Source organism: Acomys russatus, chromosome 18, assembly GCF_903995435.1.
Source record: "Acomys russatus chromosome 18, mAcoRus1.1, whole genome shotgun sequence".
Lineage (NCBI taxonomy): Eukaryota > Metazoa > Chordata > Mammalia > Rodentia > Muridae > Acomys > Acomys russatus.
Genome location: NC_067154.1, coordinates 11,213,041 through 11,229,167, shown reverse-complemented (window position 1 = coordinate 11,229,167; position 16,127 = coordinate 11,213,041).

Sequence of the window (16,127 nt, the reverse complement as noted above, 5' to 3'; positions counted from 1 at the left end):
AAAACTCTGAAGAAAGAGATTGAAGATGACCTGAGAAGATGGAATGATCTTCCTTGCTCATGGATCGGGAGAATTAATATAGTAAAAATGGCCATCCTGCCAAAAGCAATCTACAGATTCAATGCAATTCCTATCAAAATACCTACACAATTTTTTAGACATTGAAAGTTCCATTCTGAACTTCATATGGAAAAACAAAAAAACCAGACTAGCTAAAACAATCTTGTACAATAAAAGGTGCTCCGGAGGAATCTCCATACCTGATCTCAAACTGTACTATAAAGCAATAGTAATTAAAACAGCTTGGTACTGGCACAGCAACAGGCTGCTTGATCAGTGGAATAAAATTGAAGACCCGGATATGAATCCACACACATATGGTCACTTGACTTTTGACAAAGAAGCCAAATTCATTCAATGGAAAAAGGATAGCATCTTCAACAAATGGTGCTGGTCTAACTGGAGGTCTATGTGTAAAAAAATGAAACTGGACCCATATTTGTCACCTTGCAAAAAAATTCAAATCCAAGTGGATTAAAGACCTCAACAAAAAACCAAAGACACTAAGTCACTTAGAAGAAAAAATGGGAAAGAGCCTGGAACATATTGGCACAGGAGACAACTTCCTGAACAGAACACCAACGACCCAGGCCTTAATGTCAACCATTAATAAATGGGACCTCATGAGGCTGAGAAGCTTCTGTAAGGCAGGAGACACTGTCAAGAGAACAAAGTGACAGCCTACAGACTGGGAAAAGATCTTCACCAACCCTACATCTGACAAAGGTCTAATATCCAAAATATATAAAGAACTCAAGAAATTAAACACCATCAAACCAAATAACCCAATTGAGAAATGGGGCTTGGAACTAAACAGAGAATTCTCAACAGAGGAATATCAAATGGCTGAGAAACACTTAAAGAAATGCTCAACCTCCTTAGTCATCAGGGAAATGCAAATCAAAACAACTCTGAGATTCCATCTTACACCCATCAGAATGGCTAAGATCAAAAATTCAAGCGACACCACATGCTGGCGAGGATGTGGGGGGAGAAGAACACTCCTTCATTGCTGGTGGGAATGCAAACTAGTACAGCCACTTTGGAAATCTATCTGGTGCTATCTCAGAAAAATGGGAATAGGGCTTCCTCAAGACCCAGCTATTCCACTCCTTGGAATATACCAAGAAGATGCTCCAGCAAGAGAATTTGCTCAACCGTGTTCATAGCAGCCTTATTCATAATAACCAGAACATGGAAACAGCCTAAGTGTCCCTCAGTAGAAGAGTGGATAAAGAAGCTGTGGTACATATACACTATGGAATACTACTCAGCTATTAAAAACAAGGAATCCCGAAATTTGTGGATAAATGTATTGAGCTGGAAATGATCATAATGAGTGAGTTAACCCAGAAGCAGAAAGACTCAAATGGTATATACTCACTTATATCTGCATACTAGCCCAAGGGGCATGTCCCACGAAAGCCTTCACTTACCAGGAAACTGGGACAGAAGGGAGGACATCCTATTGGAACTCTAAATGAGAGAAGCATGGGAGAATAGCAAAGTAGAAGGATCCAGAGGGTCCTAGAAACCTACAAGTAGAACATTATGATAGGCAGATCTGGGCCCAGGGGTCCCGCTCAAACTAAGGCACCAGCCAAGGACAACACAGGTGGTAAACTTTAAACCCCTACCCAGATCTAGCCAATGGTCAGAACATTCTCCACAGTTGAGTGGAGAGTGGGATATGACTTTCTCCCATACTCTGGTGCCTCACATTTGACCTTGTCCCCTGGAGTGGGGGGACCTGGTGGCACTCAGAGAAAGGGCAGCAAGTTGCCAAGAAGAGACTTGATACCCTATGAACATATACAGGAGGAAGTAATCCCCCTCAGGAACAGTCATAGGGGAAGGGAAAATGGGAGGGAGGAAAGAATGAGAGGATACAAGGGATGGTATAAACATTGAGATGTAACAAGAATAAATTTTTTAAAAAGATGGTGTGTTCAGACAAGATCTAGGGCAGCAACTTCAGTAGATGGCTATGAAAACAGTTTAAAAAGAAAGTTTCCGTTACCTTTAGTTCTAGTGAAATTTAAAGTTCAGGAGAGACCTTGCCATAACTCAACGGATTCTAAGAAGCACAAGCAATCAAGATGATTCCTCGATAGAAAACAATCCTGGCAGTACGGTGCCTCCTTCCCTCTGGTAAATGAGTCTGCGGGTCTGACTAAGAGCTGCAAAAGTACACTGTCTCAGGTGCTTCCGTGTTCACACTTGCAGGCAAGCCAGGTTCTCTTGGCTATTAACACAAACTTAACATTTATGAGCCTTGAGGGTGCTGCTTTTGGAAGACAATCCATTCCACCCACATTGCTTTTAAAATTGGGGCAAATCCAAAAGAACTCAGCAAACTTTCTACTCACATAGGTAAAATGAACATTAAAATAGAAACGCTGATGTGGATGCCTAGAGCTGAGTGAGCTCCGAAGAGTTCAGAGAAGGATTAGGTTGAATGAGGTATGAGCAGGAGCCTTCGAACACCTGAGGCTTGTCTTGGAGACCGAGTCTCTTTTGTTGGTGCCAGCATCTTGGGATTGATCACAAAACCCGCAATGTTCTTCAGCTCTAGAGTCAGCTAGGCATCTTACGTGCCTTTCCTGTTTTTATCTTTTCTTTCTTTTTCTTTTCCTTTTTTTCTTTTGGTTTTTCAAGACAGAATTTTTTTCTGTATAGCCTTGGCTGTCCTGAAACTCATGCTGTAGACCAGGCTGGCTTCAAACTCACAGAGCTCCATCTCCGTAGTGCTGGGATAAAAGGTGTGTGCCACCACTGCCTTTCTATTTGAGGCTTTTCTATCTGAATATTATTACTTGTCTTGTCTTTCTCAAAATGAATGGCTCCACGTTATAATGAAGAACTGGGGAGCACTTTCAACTATGTGCGGCCTTTCAGGATGTAGACTTTATATAACCCTGCATGATTAACTTCAGGTATTTTTGTGTATATAATGACATTTCAAAACTATTGAAATCTGAACTCTGTGCCCACTTTGAACTCAAGAAGTCCTTAAAGACTGGTGTGGCAGGAATCTGAATCTGTTTGCTTATATATCACAGCTTTTTCCCTAAAAGTTCAAGAGTCATAATAGTGAAGTAAGCAGAGCCTACTATAACGAGAACGAGATGCAACTAAGATGATTCCACCTTTACGTTCCCTTGGGTGAAACTTGCCTTCAGGCACAAAATGCATGACAGAGAAAAGTTTGTGTGGAAAGTGAGTAAGAACTTAACCCCTTCATTTTATGGAGTGTCTGATAAACTGGAAGTATTCCAAATGAAATTTACCAGCACTGAAGACCCTAAGGACCCCAAGGAAAACTCTCAGAATAGCAGGAGTGATCTGAACTGGAGATCTAGTTTAAATAAAAGGATTACTGTGGATAGATTTGGCCAGATGTACTGCAAAAGAACCTCAGATTTCATAGCAGAGGAAATGCTGATGGCTGCAAGTACAAGCTCAGCGAGCAGAGGCCTTGGCAATAGAGTGACTGGCAGAAAGTACTGCGTGGACAAAGTTGTCCTCAGCAGAGCTCTCAGAGGGACACACACTATGTTGCAATAACAAGATGCCATTATTTGTAATCCCAGAGATGGGTGAGAATCTCTGTGACAACCACCATGACCTGTGCCACCTGAGATCCAGGATTCATCACTCAATTGCACTAGTATGGAACTGCTTTGGGTCTAGCCAATCCTCTGGACTTAGGCACATCAGAGAGAGAGATGCCTGGGAATGTAGTGCGATGTTTCTCCTAACTCAAGGTCAGGGTATCCTACTAATTCTGGTAGATGACATGAATATTAGGCATATTTTCAAATACAATTACCTGACATGATAAAGTGAGTATGAACGTGTACTGCTTTTTCAAATACTTCCTTCTTGGTGGGATTATATCTTCCTCCATTTTGTCAAAATACTGGTCTTATGGGGGGGGACTTATTTGTCAATAACAGCAAAAACAGCACAATCCATGCTCCAGTAGGAATTCTAAATGGTACCCACTGCTTCTGCCTCCCCATGCCCTTACCTTGTACACCACTGAAGTCCCCCTGGTCTTTAGTCTGTTTTGGGGAATCCATCACCCTTTGATCCACATGAAATTGGCTATTGTGCTTCTTTTGTTGATTTTGGGACTCAGTGAAGAGTTGAATATAGTCTTGTTACATATGTCTCAAGTGACTGGAGGCAGTAGAGCATGAGAGCAATTAAAGATTTGGATCTATGACCAGGAGGCTTGGGTCCAAACCTGTTTGTTTGCAGAAGCTGTGAAAATGGGAATAACTCTAAACTCATCTTTGTTTCAGCTTTCTCCTGGATAAACAGATTACGATGGCACGCCTGAACCCTATGGTCACTATAGAGATGAAATACATTGATTCACTCAAAGCACACAGACAAGTGCCTGTACTGCATGCATTCTACCTGCAGCAGAAGTGTTGACATGTAAATGCTGGCATCAGCATTATGAATAATAAGTGTGTCTTGGATTAGACAACCCTTTAATAAGACGTGTATTTGAAACACCTGTCTTCTCTGACTATGCACAAAGCTGACCCTGAAAGAAAATCATGAAGAAAAGCTGTTGAAATAAATATCTCAGAAATGAGTCCTACTGTTTGAAAATCAAGTGTAATTTTCCTTCCAGTACCTTCTGTAAAGCTGGATTTGTGGATAGGTACTGTTTGAATTTGTTTTTGTCACGGAATATTTTGTTTTCTCCATCAATGGTTATTGATAGTTTTTCTGGGTAAAGTAGTCTGGCCTGGCATTTGTGGTCTCTTAGGGTTTGCAGGATCTCTGTATAGGCCCTTCTGGCTTTTATGGTGTCTGCTGAGAAGTCAGGTGTAATTCTGATAGGTTCGCCATTAAATGTTATTTGGCCCTTTTCCCTTGCAGCTTTTAATATTTATTTGTTCGGTATATTTTGTGTTTTGATTATTATGTGATGGTATTCTATTTGGTGGTCTGTAGGTCTCTTGTATGTTCATAGACATCTCTTCCTTTAGATTGGGGAAGTTTTCTTCTATGATTTTGTTGAGAATAGTTTCTGGGCCTTGGAGTCTGGCATCTTCTCTTTCCTCAATGCCTATTATTGTCTAGGCCCAGGAGTCCTGCCCAAACTATGGCACTAGCCAAGGACAATATAGGCAGTAAACTTAGAACCCCCACACAGATCTAGCCAATGGATAGGACATTCTCCACAGTTGAGTGGAGAGTGGGGTCTGACTTTCACACGAACTCTGGTGCCCCATATTTGACCATGTCCCCTGGATGGGGAGGCCTGGTGGCACTCAGAGGAAGGATAGCAGGCTACCAAGAAGAGACTTGATACCCTATGAGCATATAGAGGGGGAGGAGGTCCCCCTCAGTCACAGTCATAGGGGAGGGGAATAAGGGGAAAATGGGAGGGAGGGAGGAATGGGAGGATACAAGAGATGAGATAACAATTGAAATGTAATATGAATAAATTAATAAAATATATTTTAAAAAAGAAATTCAAGTGTAATAAATTATACTGGAGGATTGGCCTGTTCAGAGCCTTGCTCTTTCATGCCTGCAATTAAGCAACCAACTGTATGTAGTAAGGCAGGAAAGAAACAAGGAAAATGTGTCAACAATGTCCAGTTATCTTGGAATGACCCCAGGAAAAATGATAAAAAGAGTGCACATTTCTTACCATGTATAAATGTTTTCTTTAGAACTTAGCCATTTCACATCAGAATCAAGCATTTCAGATCTTCTCTGGTGATCAAGCTGACAGAATCATCTTTATAGATTAAAAGCCCTGCACAGAAAGGTTTTGAAAAGTGCCTAACAGTTGTAAGGATTTCCAAATATTTACATTTGAAAACCTCAGCAATTATCTGTTGTAACTCCAAAGTACTCGTTTTTTTATAATTTTTAATTCAAAGCATATAAGTGATCCTACTGTATAATCCTGCTGGCTTAAAATGTGCCAAGGTTTGAATCATATCTCAAAATATAAACAGAAACCACAACAAGTCTGCTCACACACAGCAGACCATTTTCTATACCAATCCCACGCCACGTATGCAAAAACTTTATGCCACATACAAATGTATTAGTTTGGGGAGGAGGTAAACGTTTTTACCCAATATATTTAGTGAAATATATATGTAGTCCTGAATTATGACAGAAAAAATTTTTAAAAAACTGAACTATCCTCTCTGTAATAAATTAAATGTCTGAGAAACATCCGGCCTCTGCCTCCACTTCTGCAGGCACAGCAACCACACACAGACAATGGGAAACTCGTTTAGCTGTGCCCCTCTTATATAAACAACAAACGGAAGAGAGGATTTCCTTACAGCTAAAATAATTGAGATCTAAGTTCTTTTAACAAATGTACATGGTGTAGCAAAACGAATGAATATAATTAACATGTCAGGGTGATCTTTTATGAGAGTCAGACTTCGCTTCATTTGGACAAATATTAACATAAAAATTACTGATTCTTGCTGAATATGACCATGTTGATTGTGTTATTCTTTATAAGCCATTTGTGGAGAAAATTATCTGCATAATGAATATGGAGAATAGATTTACTCATCCAGATTAAACATATTAAAACATCTATAAATGCTGTCTGAAATAGTTACAATCTACAGTTACTATTAGAATACTTGCCATTGTGGACTTTTATCATCATCATCATCATCAACTATAAAAAATGAACTAATATAATGAATCAAGGATAAGATTTCAAACTTTTAGTAACTCAAAGGCTGTGGATTGTGGATAGGCATGCATAATTTGAGATGTCAGGAATGCCTTGAAAAGAATGCAAATCATGCTGAAATTTGACCAAGTGGTCTGATAAAGTTTTGAATTGAACTGAAAGCAGAATGAGGTAGTGGTGTGCACTCTCTGAGCTGCTCTGCTCTTTTCCACCGTCTAATGTTCCTATTTGTGCCAGGCCATATTCCCTGCCTCACTAAGCTTATTTTTATATATAATCCTGCCCAGGCTGCTATTTTCAAAATAGCTTTAGCTACCTTTATGCACTGAATATTCATATAAATTTTATGGTGAACCTGTCAGTCGCACTACTGAGATTTTAACCGAGGATCTGTTTCATAGACCAATTTGGGTTTGTAGATATATTTACAATGTTCTACATAATCTGTGCAAAGGGAGTTACATATCAACTTTAGGACTTGCAAATAAAATTCAATAATATTTTAGTATCCAATGTAACGATCATTCGCAGATATATATATATGTGTGTGTGTGTGTGTGTGTGTGTGTGTGTGTGTGTGTGTGTATAGAATTAATACTCTTTGAAACCATTATGAATCATGTCATTTAAGAATATGTTTTTATTTTATGTGTAAATATATTTAAATAAGTTCATTTTACACTATAATAAATATCACTGGTGTTCACTTATGAGTTCAGTTGTATCTGCAGATTCTTCATAGAAATCAGTACCATCTGTAAATAGAATTCAGCATCTTTCTGTTTGAGACATAAATTTTGGTTCTCATTTTGCTTTTTATTAATGAGAAGGGCTACTCTACAGTGTTAAATAGAAGTAAAAATTATTACCTCAATTTAAAGGCAAAACCAAGAGGGAGTTTCTCATCAGTTGTATTTATTATGTTTACTATATGAATTTCTCTGGTTAATGGCTTTGGTTTTATGAATTAGTTAAAGGAAGCATATTTTTGGTTCCATCTTTGCTTATGCCATCAATTCATTGGAATATATGATGTTTCCATATGTACTAAAATGACCCTATATGTTGCTTTACTTTTTTCTTTTTTTTATTATTAATTTATTCTTGTTACATCTCAATGGTTATTCCAACCCTTGTGTCCTCCAATTCTTCCCTCCCTCCCATTTTCCCCTTATTCCCCTCCCCTATGACTGTTCCTGAGGGGAGTTACCTCCCCGTGTATCTGCTCATAAGGTATCAAGTCTCTTCTTGGCAAGCTGCTGTCCTTCCTCTGAGTGCCATCAGGTCCCCCGTCCAGGGGACATGGTCAAATGTGAGGCACCAGAGTACGTGAGAAAGTCATATCCCACTCTCCACTCAACTGTGGAGAATGTTCTGACCATTGGAAAGATCTGGGTAGGGGTTTAAAGCTTACCGCCTGTAAGGTCCTTGTCTGGTGCGTTAGTTTGAGCGGGACCCCTGGGCCCAGATCTGCCTATCATATTGTTCTACTTGTAGGTTTCTAGGACCCTCTGGATCTTTCTACTTTGCTATTCTCCCATGCTTCTCCCATCTACAGTCCCAATAGGATGTTCTCCCCTCTGTCCCAGTTTCCTGGTAAATGAAGTTTTTTGTGGGACATGCCCCTTGGGCTAGTATGCAGATATAAGTGAGTATATACCATTTGAGTCTTTCTGCTTCTGGGTTAACTCACTCATTATGATCACTTCTAGCTCAATCCATTTGTCTACAAATTTTGGGAATTCCTTGTTTTTAATAGCTGAGTAGTATTCCATAGTGTATATGTACCACAGTTTCTTTATCCATTCTTCTGCTGAGGGACACTTAGGCTGTTTCCATGTTCTGGCTATTATGAATAAGGCTGCTATGAACACGGTTGAGCAAATTCTCTTGTTGTGTGCTGGAGCATCTTCTGGGTATATTCCAAGGAGTGGAATAGCTGGGTCTTGAGGAAGCCTTATTCCCATTTTTCTGAGATAGCACCAGATAGATTTCCAAAGTGGCTGTACTAGTTTGCATTCCCACCAGCAATGAAGGAGTGTTCCTCTCTCCTCACATCCTCGCCAGCATGTGGTGTCGCTTGAATTTTTCATCCTAGCCATTCTGATGGGTGTAAGATGGAATCTCAGAGTTGTTTTGATTTGCATTTCCCTGATGACTAAGGAGGTTGAGCATTTCTTTAAGTGTTTCTCAGCCATTTGATATTCCTCTGTTGAGAATTCTCTGTTTAGTTCCAAGCCCCATTTCTCAATTGGGTTATTTGGTTTGATGGTGTTTAATTTCTTGAGTTCTTTATATATTTTGGATATTAGACCTTTGTCAGATGTAGGGTTGGTGAAGATCTTTTCCCAGTCTGTAGGCTGTCACTTTGTTCTCTTGACAGTGTCTCCTGCCTTGCAGAAGGTTCTCAGCCTCATGAGGTTCCATTTATTAATGGTTGACATTGAAGTCTGGGCCGTTGGTGTTCTGTCCAGGAAGTTGTCTCCTGTGCCAATATGATCCAGGCTCTTCTCCACTTTTTCTTCTAAGTGACTTGTGTCTCTGGTTTTATGTTGAAGTCTTTAATCCACTTGGATTTGAGTTTTGGGCAAGGTGACAAATATGGGTCCAGTTTCATTTTTTTACACATAGACCTCCAGTTAGACCAGCACCATTTGTTGAAGATGCTATCCTTTTTCCATTGAATGGATTTAGCTTCTTAGTCAAAAATCAAGTGACCATATGTGTGTGGATACATATCTGGGTCTTCGATTCGATACCACTGATCAACCAGCCTGTTGCCCTGCCAGTACCATGCTGTTTTAATTACTATTGCTTTATAGTACAGTTTGAGATCAGGGATGGAGATTCGTCCAGAGCACGTTTTATTGTACAAGATTGTTTTAGCTACTTTGGTTTTTTTGTTTTTCCATATGAACTTCAGAATTGAACTTTCAATGTCTTTAAAAAATTGTGTAGGCATTTTGATAGGGATTGCATTGAATCTGTAGATTGCTTTTGGTAGGATGGCCATTTCTACTATGATAATTCTCCTGATCCATGAGCAAGGAAGATCATTCCATCTTCTCAGGTCATCTTCAATCTCTTTCTTCAGAGTTATGAAATTTTTTCCAGACAAGTCCTTCACTTGCTTAGTTACAGTAACTCCTAGATATTTTATATTGCTTGTGGCTAATGTGAAGGGTGTGGTTTTCCTAATTTCTTCCTCTGCAAGCTTGTCATTTGTGTATAGGAAGGCTACAGACTTTTTGAGTTAATTTTGTTTCTCCGCCAATTTACTGAAGGTGTTTATCAGCTTTAGGAGTTCTCTGGTGGAATTTTGAGGGTCACTTATGTACACTATCATATCGTCTGCAAATAGGGATAATTTGACTTCCTCCTTTCCCATTTGGATACCCTTGATCTCCTTTTGTTGTCTTATTGCTCTGGCTAGAACTTCGAGTACTATATTGAAGAGATATGGAGAGAGTGGGCAGCCTTGCCTTGTTCCCGATTTTAGAGGAATTTCCTTGAGTATCTCACCATTTACTTTGATTTTGGCTATTGGCTTGCTGTATATAGCCTTTATTATATTGAGCAAAGTGCCTTGTATCCCCAATCTTTCTAAAACTTTAAACATGAATGGGTGTTGGATTTTATCAAATGCTTTCTCTGCATCTAGAGAGATAATCATGTGGTTTTTTATTTTCAGTTTGTTTATATGGTGGATTACATTGATGGATTTCCATATATTAAACCATCCCCGCATGCCTTGAATGAAGCCACTTGGTCATGATGAATGATATCTTTGATGTGTTCTTGTATTTGTTTTGCAAGTATTTTATTTAGTATTTTGGCATCGATATTCATAAGAGAAATTGGTCTGAAATTCTCTTTCTTTGTTGAGTCTTTGTGAGGTTTAGGTATCAATGAGACTGTGGCCTCATAGAATGAATTTGGTAATTTTCCATCCATTTCTATCTTTTGGAGTAGCTTGAATAGTATCGGTATTAGCTTGCCCTTGAAGGTCTGGTAGAATTCTGCACTGAAACCATCTGGCCCTGGGCTTTTTTTTGGTTGGGGGACTATCAATGATTGCTTCTATTTCTGTAGGGGAAATGTGACTATTTAGCTTGTTTATCTCTTCTTCACTCAACTTTGGCAAGTGAAATTGATCAAGAAAATCGTCCATTTCCCTTAGATTTTCAAATTTTGTGGCGTATATGCCTTCAAAGTAGGATCTTATGATTCTTTGAATTTCTTCCGTGTCTGTTGTTATGTCTCCCTTTTCATTTCTGATTTTGTTGATTTCAATACTGTCTCTCTGCCTTTTAGTTAGTTTGGCTAACGGTCTGTCTATCTTGTTGATTTTCTCAAAGAACCAGCTTTTGGTTTTGTTGATTCTTTGGACTGTTTTCTTAGTTTCTAATTTGTTAATTTCACCCCTGAGATTGATTATTTCCAGACATCTACTCTGTTTGGATGTTTCTGCTTCTTTTTTTTTTCTAGGGTTTCCAGTTGTGTTGTTAAGATGCTTATGTGCGATGTTTCCAATTTCTTTTTCAAGGCACTTAGTGCTATGAATTTTCCTCTTAGTACTGCTTTCAATGTATCCCACAAATTTGGGTATGTTGTTCCTTCATTGTCATTGAATTTCAGAAACTCCTTGATTTTTTTCTTTATTTCTTCCCTGACCCAGGTGTCATTTAGCAGAGAGTTGTTTAGTTTCCATGTACGTGTAGGCTTTTTGTGATTTCTGTTGTTGTTGAATTGCAGCCTAAGAGCATGGTGATCTGATAGGATACAAGGTATTATTTCAATCCTCTTGTATCTATTGAGGCTTGCTTTGTGACCTACGATGTGATTGATTTTGGAGAAGGTTCCATGGGGTGCAGAGAAGAAGGTATATTCTTTCTTGTTTGGGTGAAAGGTTCTATAGATATCTGTTAGATCCATTTGACCCATGGCATTGGTTAATGATGTTATTTCTCGGCTTAGTTTCTGTTTCAATGACTTATCCTTCAGTGAGAGTGGGGTGCTGAAGTCTCCCATTATTATTGTGTGTGGATCATTGTGTGGTTTAAGCTTTTTTAGGAGATCTTTTACAAATGTGGGTGCCCTTGTATTGGGAGCATAGATGTTCAGAATTGTGATGTCATCTTGGTTGATTTTACCTTTGATGAGTATGAAGTGTCCTTCCTCATCCCTTTTGATTAATTTTGGTTGAAAGTCTATTTTGTTCGATACTAAAATGGATACAGCTGCTTGCTTCTTGTGACCATTTGCTTGGAAAATTTTTTCCAACCTTTTACCCTGAGGTAATGCCTACCATTATGGGTAAGATGTGTTTCTTGAATGCAGAAGAATGTTGGGTCTTGTTTATGCACCCATTCAGTTAGTCTGTGTCTTTTTATTAGAGAATTAATACCATTGATGTTGAGAGATATTAATGACCAGTGACTGTTAAGAGTCTTAATTTTGATGTTGTTTCCAGTCGATCATTTGTGTAGTTGTGTTTTTGCCATGGGATAGTTATCTATTTCCTGGGTAGTTTTGGTTGTAGCTTGACCCTTTGGGATGGAGTTTTCCTTCTAGTACCTTCTGTAAAGCTGGATTTGTGGATAGGTACTGTTTGAATTTGTTTTTGTCACGGAATATTTTGTTTTCTCCATCAATGGTTATTGATAATTTTGCTGGGTAAAGTAGTCTGGCCTGGCATCTGTGGTCTCTTAGGGTTTGCAGGATCTCTGTATAGGCCCTTCTGGCTTTTATGATCTCTGCTGAGAAGTCGGGTGTAATTCTGATAGGTTTACCATTAAATGTTATTTGGCCCTTTTCCCTTGCAGCTTTTAATATTTTTTCTTTGGTCTGCATGTTTTGTGTTTTGATTATTATGTGACTGGCAGTTTTTCTTTTCTGGTCAATTCTATTTGGTGTTCTGTAGGCCTCTTGTATGTTTATAGACATCTCTTTCTTTAGATTGGGGAAATTTTCTTCTATGATTTTGTTGAGAAAAATTTCTGGGCCTTGGAGACTGAAATCTTCTCTTTCTTCAATGCCTATTATCCTCAGATTTCTTCTTTTCATGGTGTCCTTAATCTCTTGGATGTTTTGTGTCAAGAGTTTTCCAGATTTGGCATTTTCTTTAATGGTTGCTTCAAGATCTGTGATTGTATCTTCTAGACCTGAGATTCGTTCTTCCATCTCTTGGATTTTGTTAGAAAAGCTCACCTCTTGTCTTCTGGAAAAGGACAGAGTTAAATCTCTAATTGTTCTGGAAACAGTGACAAAATTCTGGGAGGAAGATTACCTGGAGCAGATGGCTGATAAGGTAATAACTGGCAATCACTTAATGTTATATTAAGTGAAAACAAATAAAATCATGGTGTTGTTTTAAAATTCATCTTGGCACAGTGTGGAGAGCCCCCAAGGACTGCACCCTAAGATGGCGCCTGGCAAGTTGCCAGAGCTGCCTCCGTAGAAAACAAACAGGTCCTCATTTGGATATAGCCCGCTGCCTGCAGTAGTTCCCCTATGAGGATACGAGACATGGTGTGAATTGATTGGATGATAGAATGCTTTATTAGCATGTGACGCGTGTGGTTTGGGGGAGTTGCTTGCCTGAAGAGTTTGAATAAACTGCTTGGAGAAGAAAAAAGAAAAAAAAAAAAAAAGAAAAGAAAAGCTCACCTCTGTGTTGCTCACCTTCTTCTCTGAGGTCTCATGTTCTCATGTTTCTCTGTCTGTGTGTTTATCATTGAATCCATTTTCATTTTCAGATCTTGAACTGATTTTTTTATTTCTTTTATCTGATTGTTTGTATATTCCTGAGTTTCTTCCATTGCCTCTTTATAGGTCGTCAGAGCTTGAACTGTTTTATTTATTTCTTTCATCTGGTTGTTTGCATTTTCCTGCAATTTTTCCAGTTCCACTCTATGTGCTTCTTTTATGTCTGTCACCTGTTTGGCTGTGTCCTCCTGCATTTGATTATGAATTTTATTTGTTTCCTCCATTATCATCCTCATTACTAAGTATTTGAGGTTATTTTCTTTTATTTCCATTGTATTTGAGTTCTCTGGGTTGTTTTCTTTGGGATAGCTGGAAACTGGAGACACCGTGTTGTTTTGGGGTTTTTTGCATATGCCTTTTCGCTGTCCTTTAGGCATCTTGCCGTCTTCGTTTTTGTTGGGTAGTTTCCAGAGTTGGATGGAGGGAGTGTGATGATAGATTCACTTGTTTTCTCGTGAATTCCCTATGCTGGAAGCTCTAATGTTTCACTGGTGTGGATGGTAGGAGGTTAGCCCTGTTGTTTCGGACTCTCACAGCCATTGATCCTCAGCTCCCCTGTGCTGTGGCTCCTGCAATTGTTATGGGTCTCTGAATGAGCATTGGGTCAAGCCAAGGCATCCACAGCCTTCTCTGTCCCCTGCCAAGTCCAGCCAGGAACACTGGGCCCGAACCACGGGCCGAACTCAGGTAGATTCTCAGGGCCTGAACCATCTGCCGAGCTCAGCTAGGGAATCTGGGCCCAAAATGCACACAGGGTCCAGTCAGAATTTTGGGCTGGGACTGCGCAGCAAGCTCAGCTAGGGGCTTTTGGCCCAAAGTGCGTGCTGTGGTCAGTTATTGACTCAGGGCCCGAACTGTCCACCAAGCTCAGCCAGAAATTCTGGATTCAAATTGCACATTGTGTCCAACCAGAGTTTGGACTAAAGCTCAGCTAGAGTCACTGGGCCCAATCTGTCTGCCTAGCATAGTTAGGGACTCTGGCCCCAAACTGCATGCCAAGCTCCACCCAAGTCTCCAGGGCAGAATTGTGCACCGAGCTCAGTCAGGGACTCTGCACTCACACTGCGCGCTGAGTTCAGCCCAGGACGACTCTGGGCCTAAACTGTGTGGATAGTCCAGCCCCCTGGACACAGCCGCCGAGTCTGTGTGCACAGCTCAGCTAGAGTCTCTGGGACCAATCTGCCCTGCAAGTCCAGCTAGGGCCTCTGGGCTGAATCTACATTCTGACCTTAGCCTGTGTCAGTGCACCAGAACTGACCGCCGAGCTGAGCTAGTGTCTCGGGCAGAACTGCTTGCTGAGCCGAGCTAGCACCTCCGGTGGAACCGAGCGCTCTGCCCAGCCTGCGTCACAGCAGGGCAGCTGCTGCTGAGTTGAGCTGGTACCTATGGTGGAACTGAGCGCTCGGGCCAGCCTGCATCACAGCAGGGGAGCTGTGGCTGTGCTGAGCTAGTGCCTCAGGCAGAATTGTTTGCTGAGCTGAGCCAGCATCTCCACAGCACTGCGGACTGAGCTGAACCCAGGACTCTGGGGCTGAACTGTCCACCGAGTCCAGTCTGGGTCCCAAAGCACCACACGACCTAAATCCTGCCCAGAGTCCCCTCTTCCGCAGCAACTCCCACCGGCCACCACACCAATCGCCTCCACTGAAAGGCTCTGAGCTGCAAACCTCAGCCACCGCCACTGCTGACGCTGGTGCCGCTGGTGCCGCTGCTGCTGCTGCTGCCTCTGCTGCTGCTGCTCCAATTCGAGAAAATCTGTTCTCCTCCAGTGTGTAGGGGCACACAGGTCCTCTGCACCCTGGTCCCTCCGAACCGTGCAGCACTCCCACTGCCGTGGTGTGGGGAACTCGGTGTTCCTGGCTCAGAAGTCTGTGCAATTCCCTGAACTGTTCACTGGATCCTCCAAACATGGTCCACACTGTTCGCGGCCATCTTGGATCTCCCCTGTTGCTTTACTTTTTATTCACTCAGTGTGATACAATTATATAATTTCATGGTGCACAGTGCAAGCATGCATAGTGGGGTGACATTATGAAGGCCTGCATGGAGCGCATGGGTGTGCTGAATTGTTTCATATCAACTTGGTATAAGCTGAAGTTGTGAAGAGAAAACCTCAATTAAGAAATGCTGCCACCCAATATTTCTGTGGGCAGGATAGTGGGCTTTTTTGAGGCAGGGTTTCTCTGTGTAGCCTTGACTGTCCTGGACTCACTTTGTAGACCAGGCTGGCCTCAAACTCACAGGGATCCACCAGCCTCTTCTTCCCGAGTGCTGGGATTAAAGGTGTGCATCATCACACTCTGCTCAGTGAGCAGGCAGTTTTTAAAGGTAATATTGATGTAGAAGGGCCCAGCTCACAGCCGTCTGGGCATGCAGTCCCAGATGCTGTAGGACAGAAGAATGGGTAAGGCAAGAGGATCAAGCCAGTAAGTAAGCAATGTTGTTCTACGGCTTCTGCTTCAGTCCCTGCCTAGCGTGTCTGCCTTGACTTCCCTTCATGCTGTACTATGACAGTGTCTGAAACAAACCCCTTTTCCCCTAAGCTGCATTTGCCATAGTAGTAGCAATAGAAACCCTAAGGTAATAGGATTCT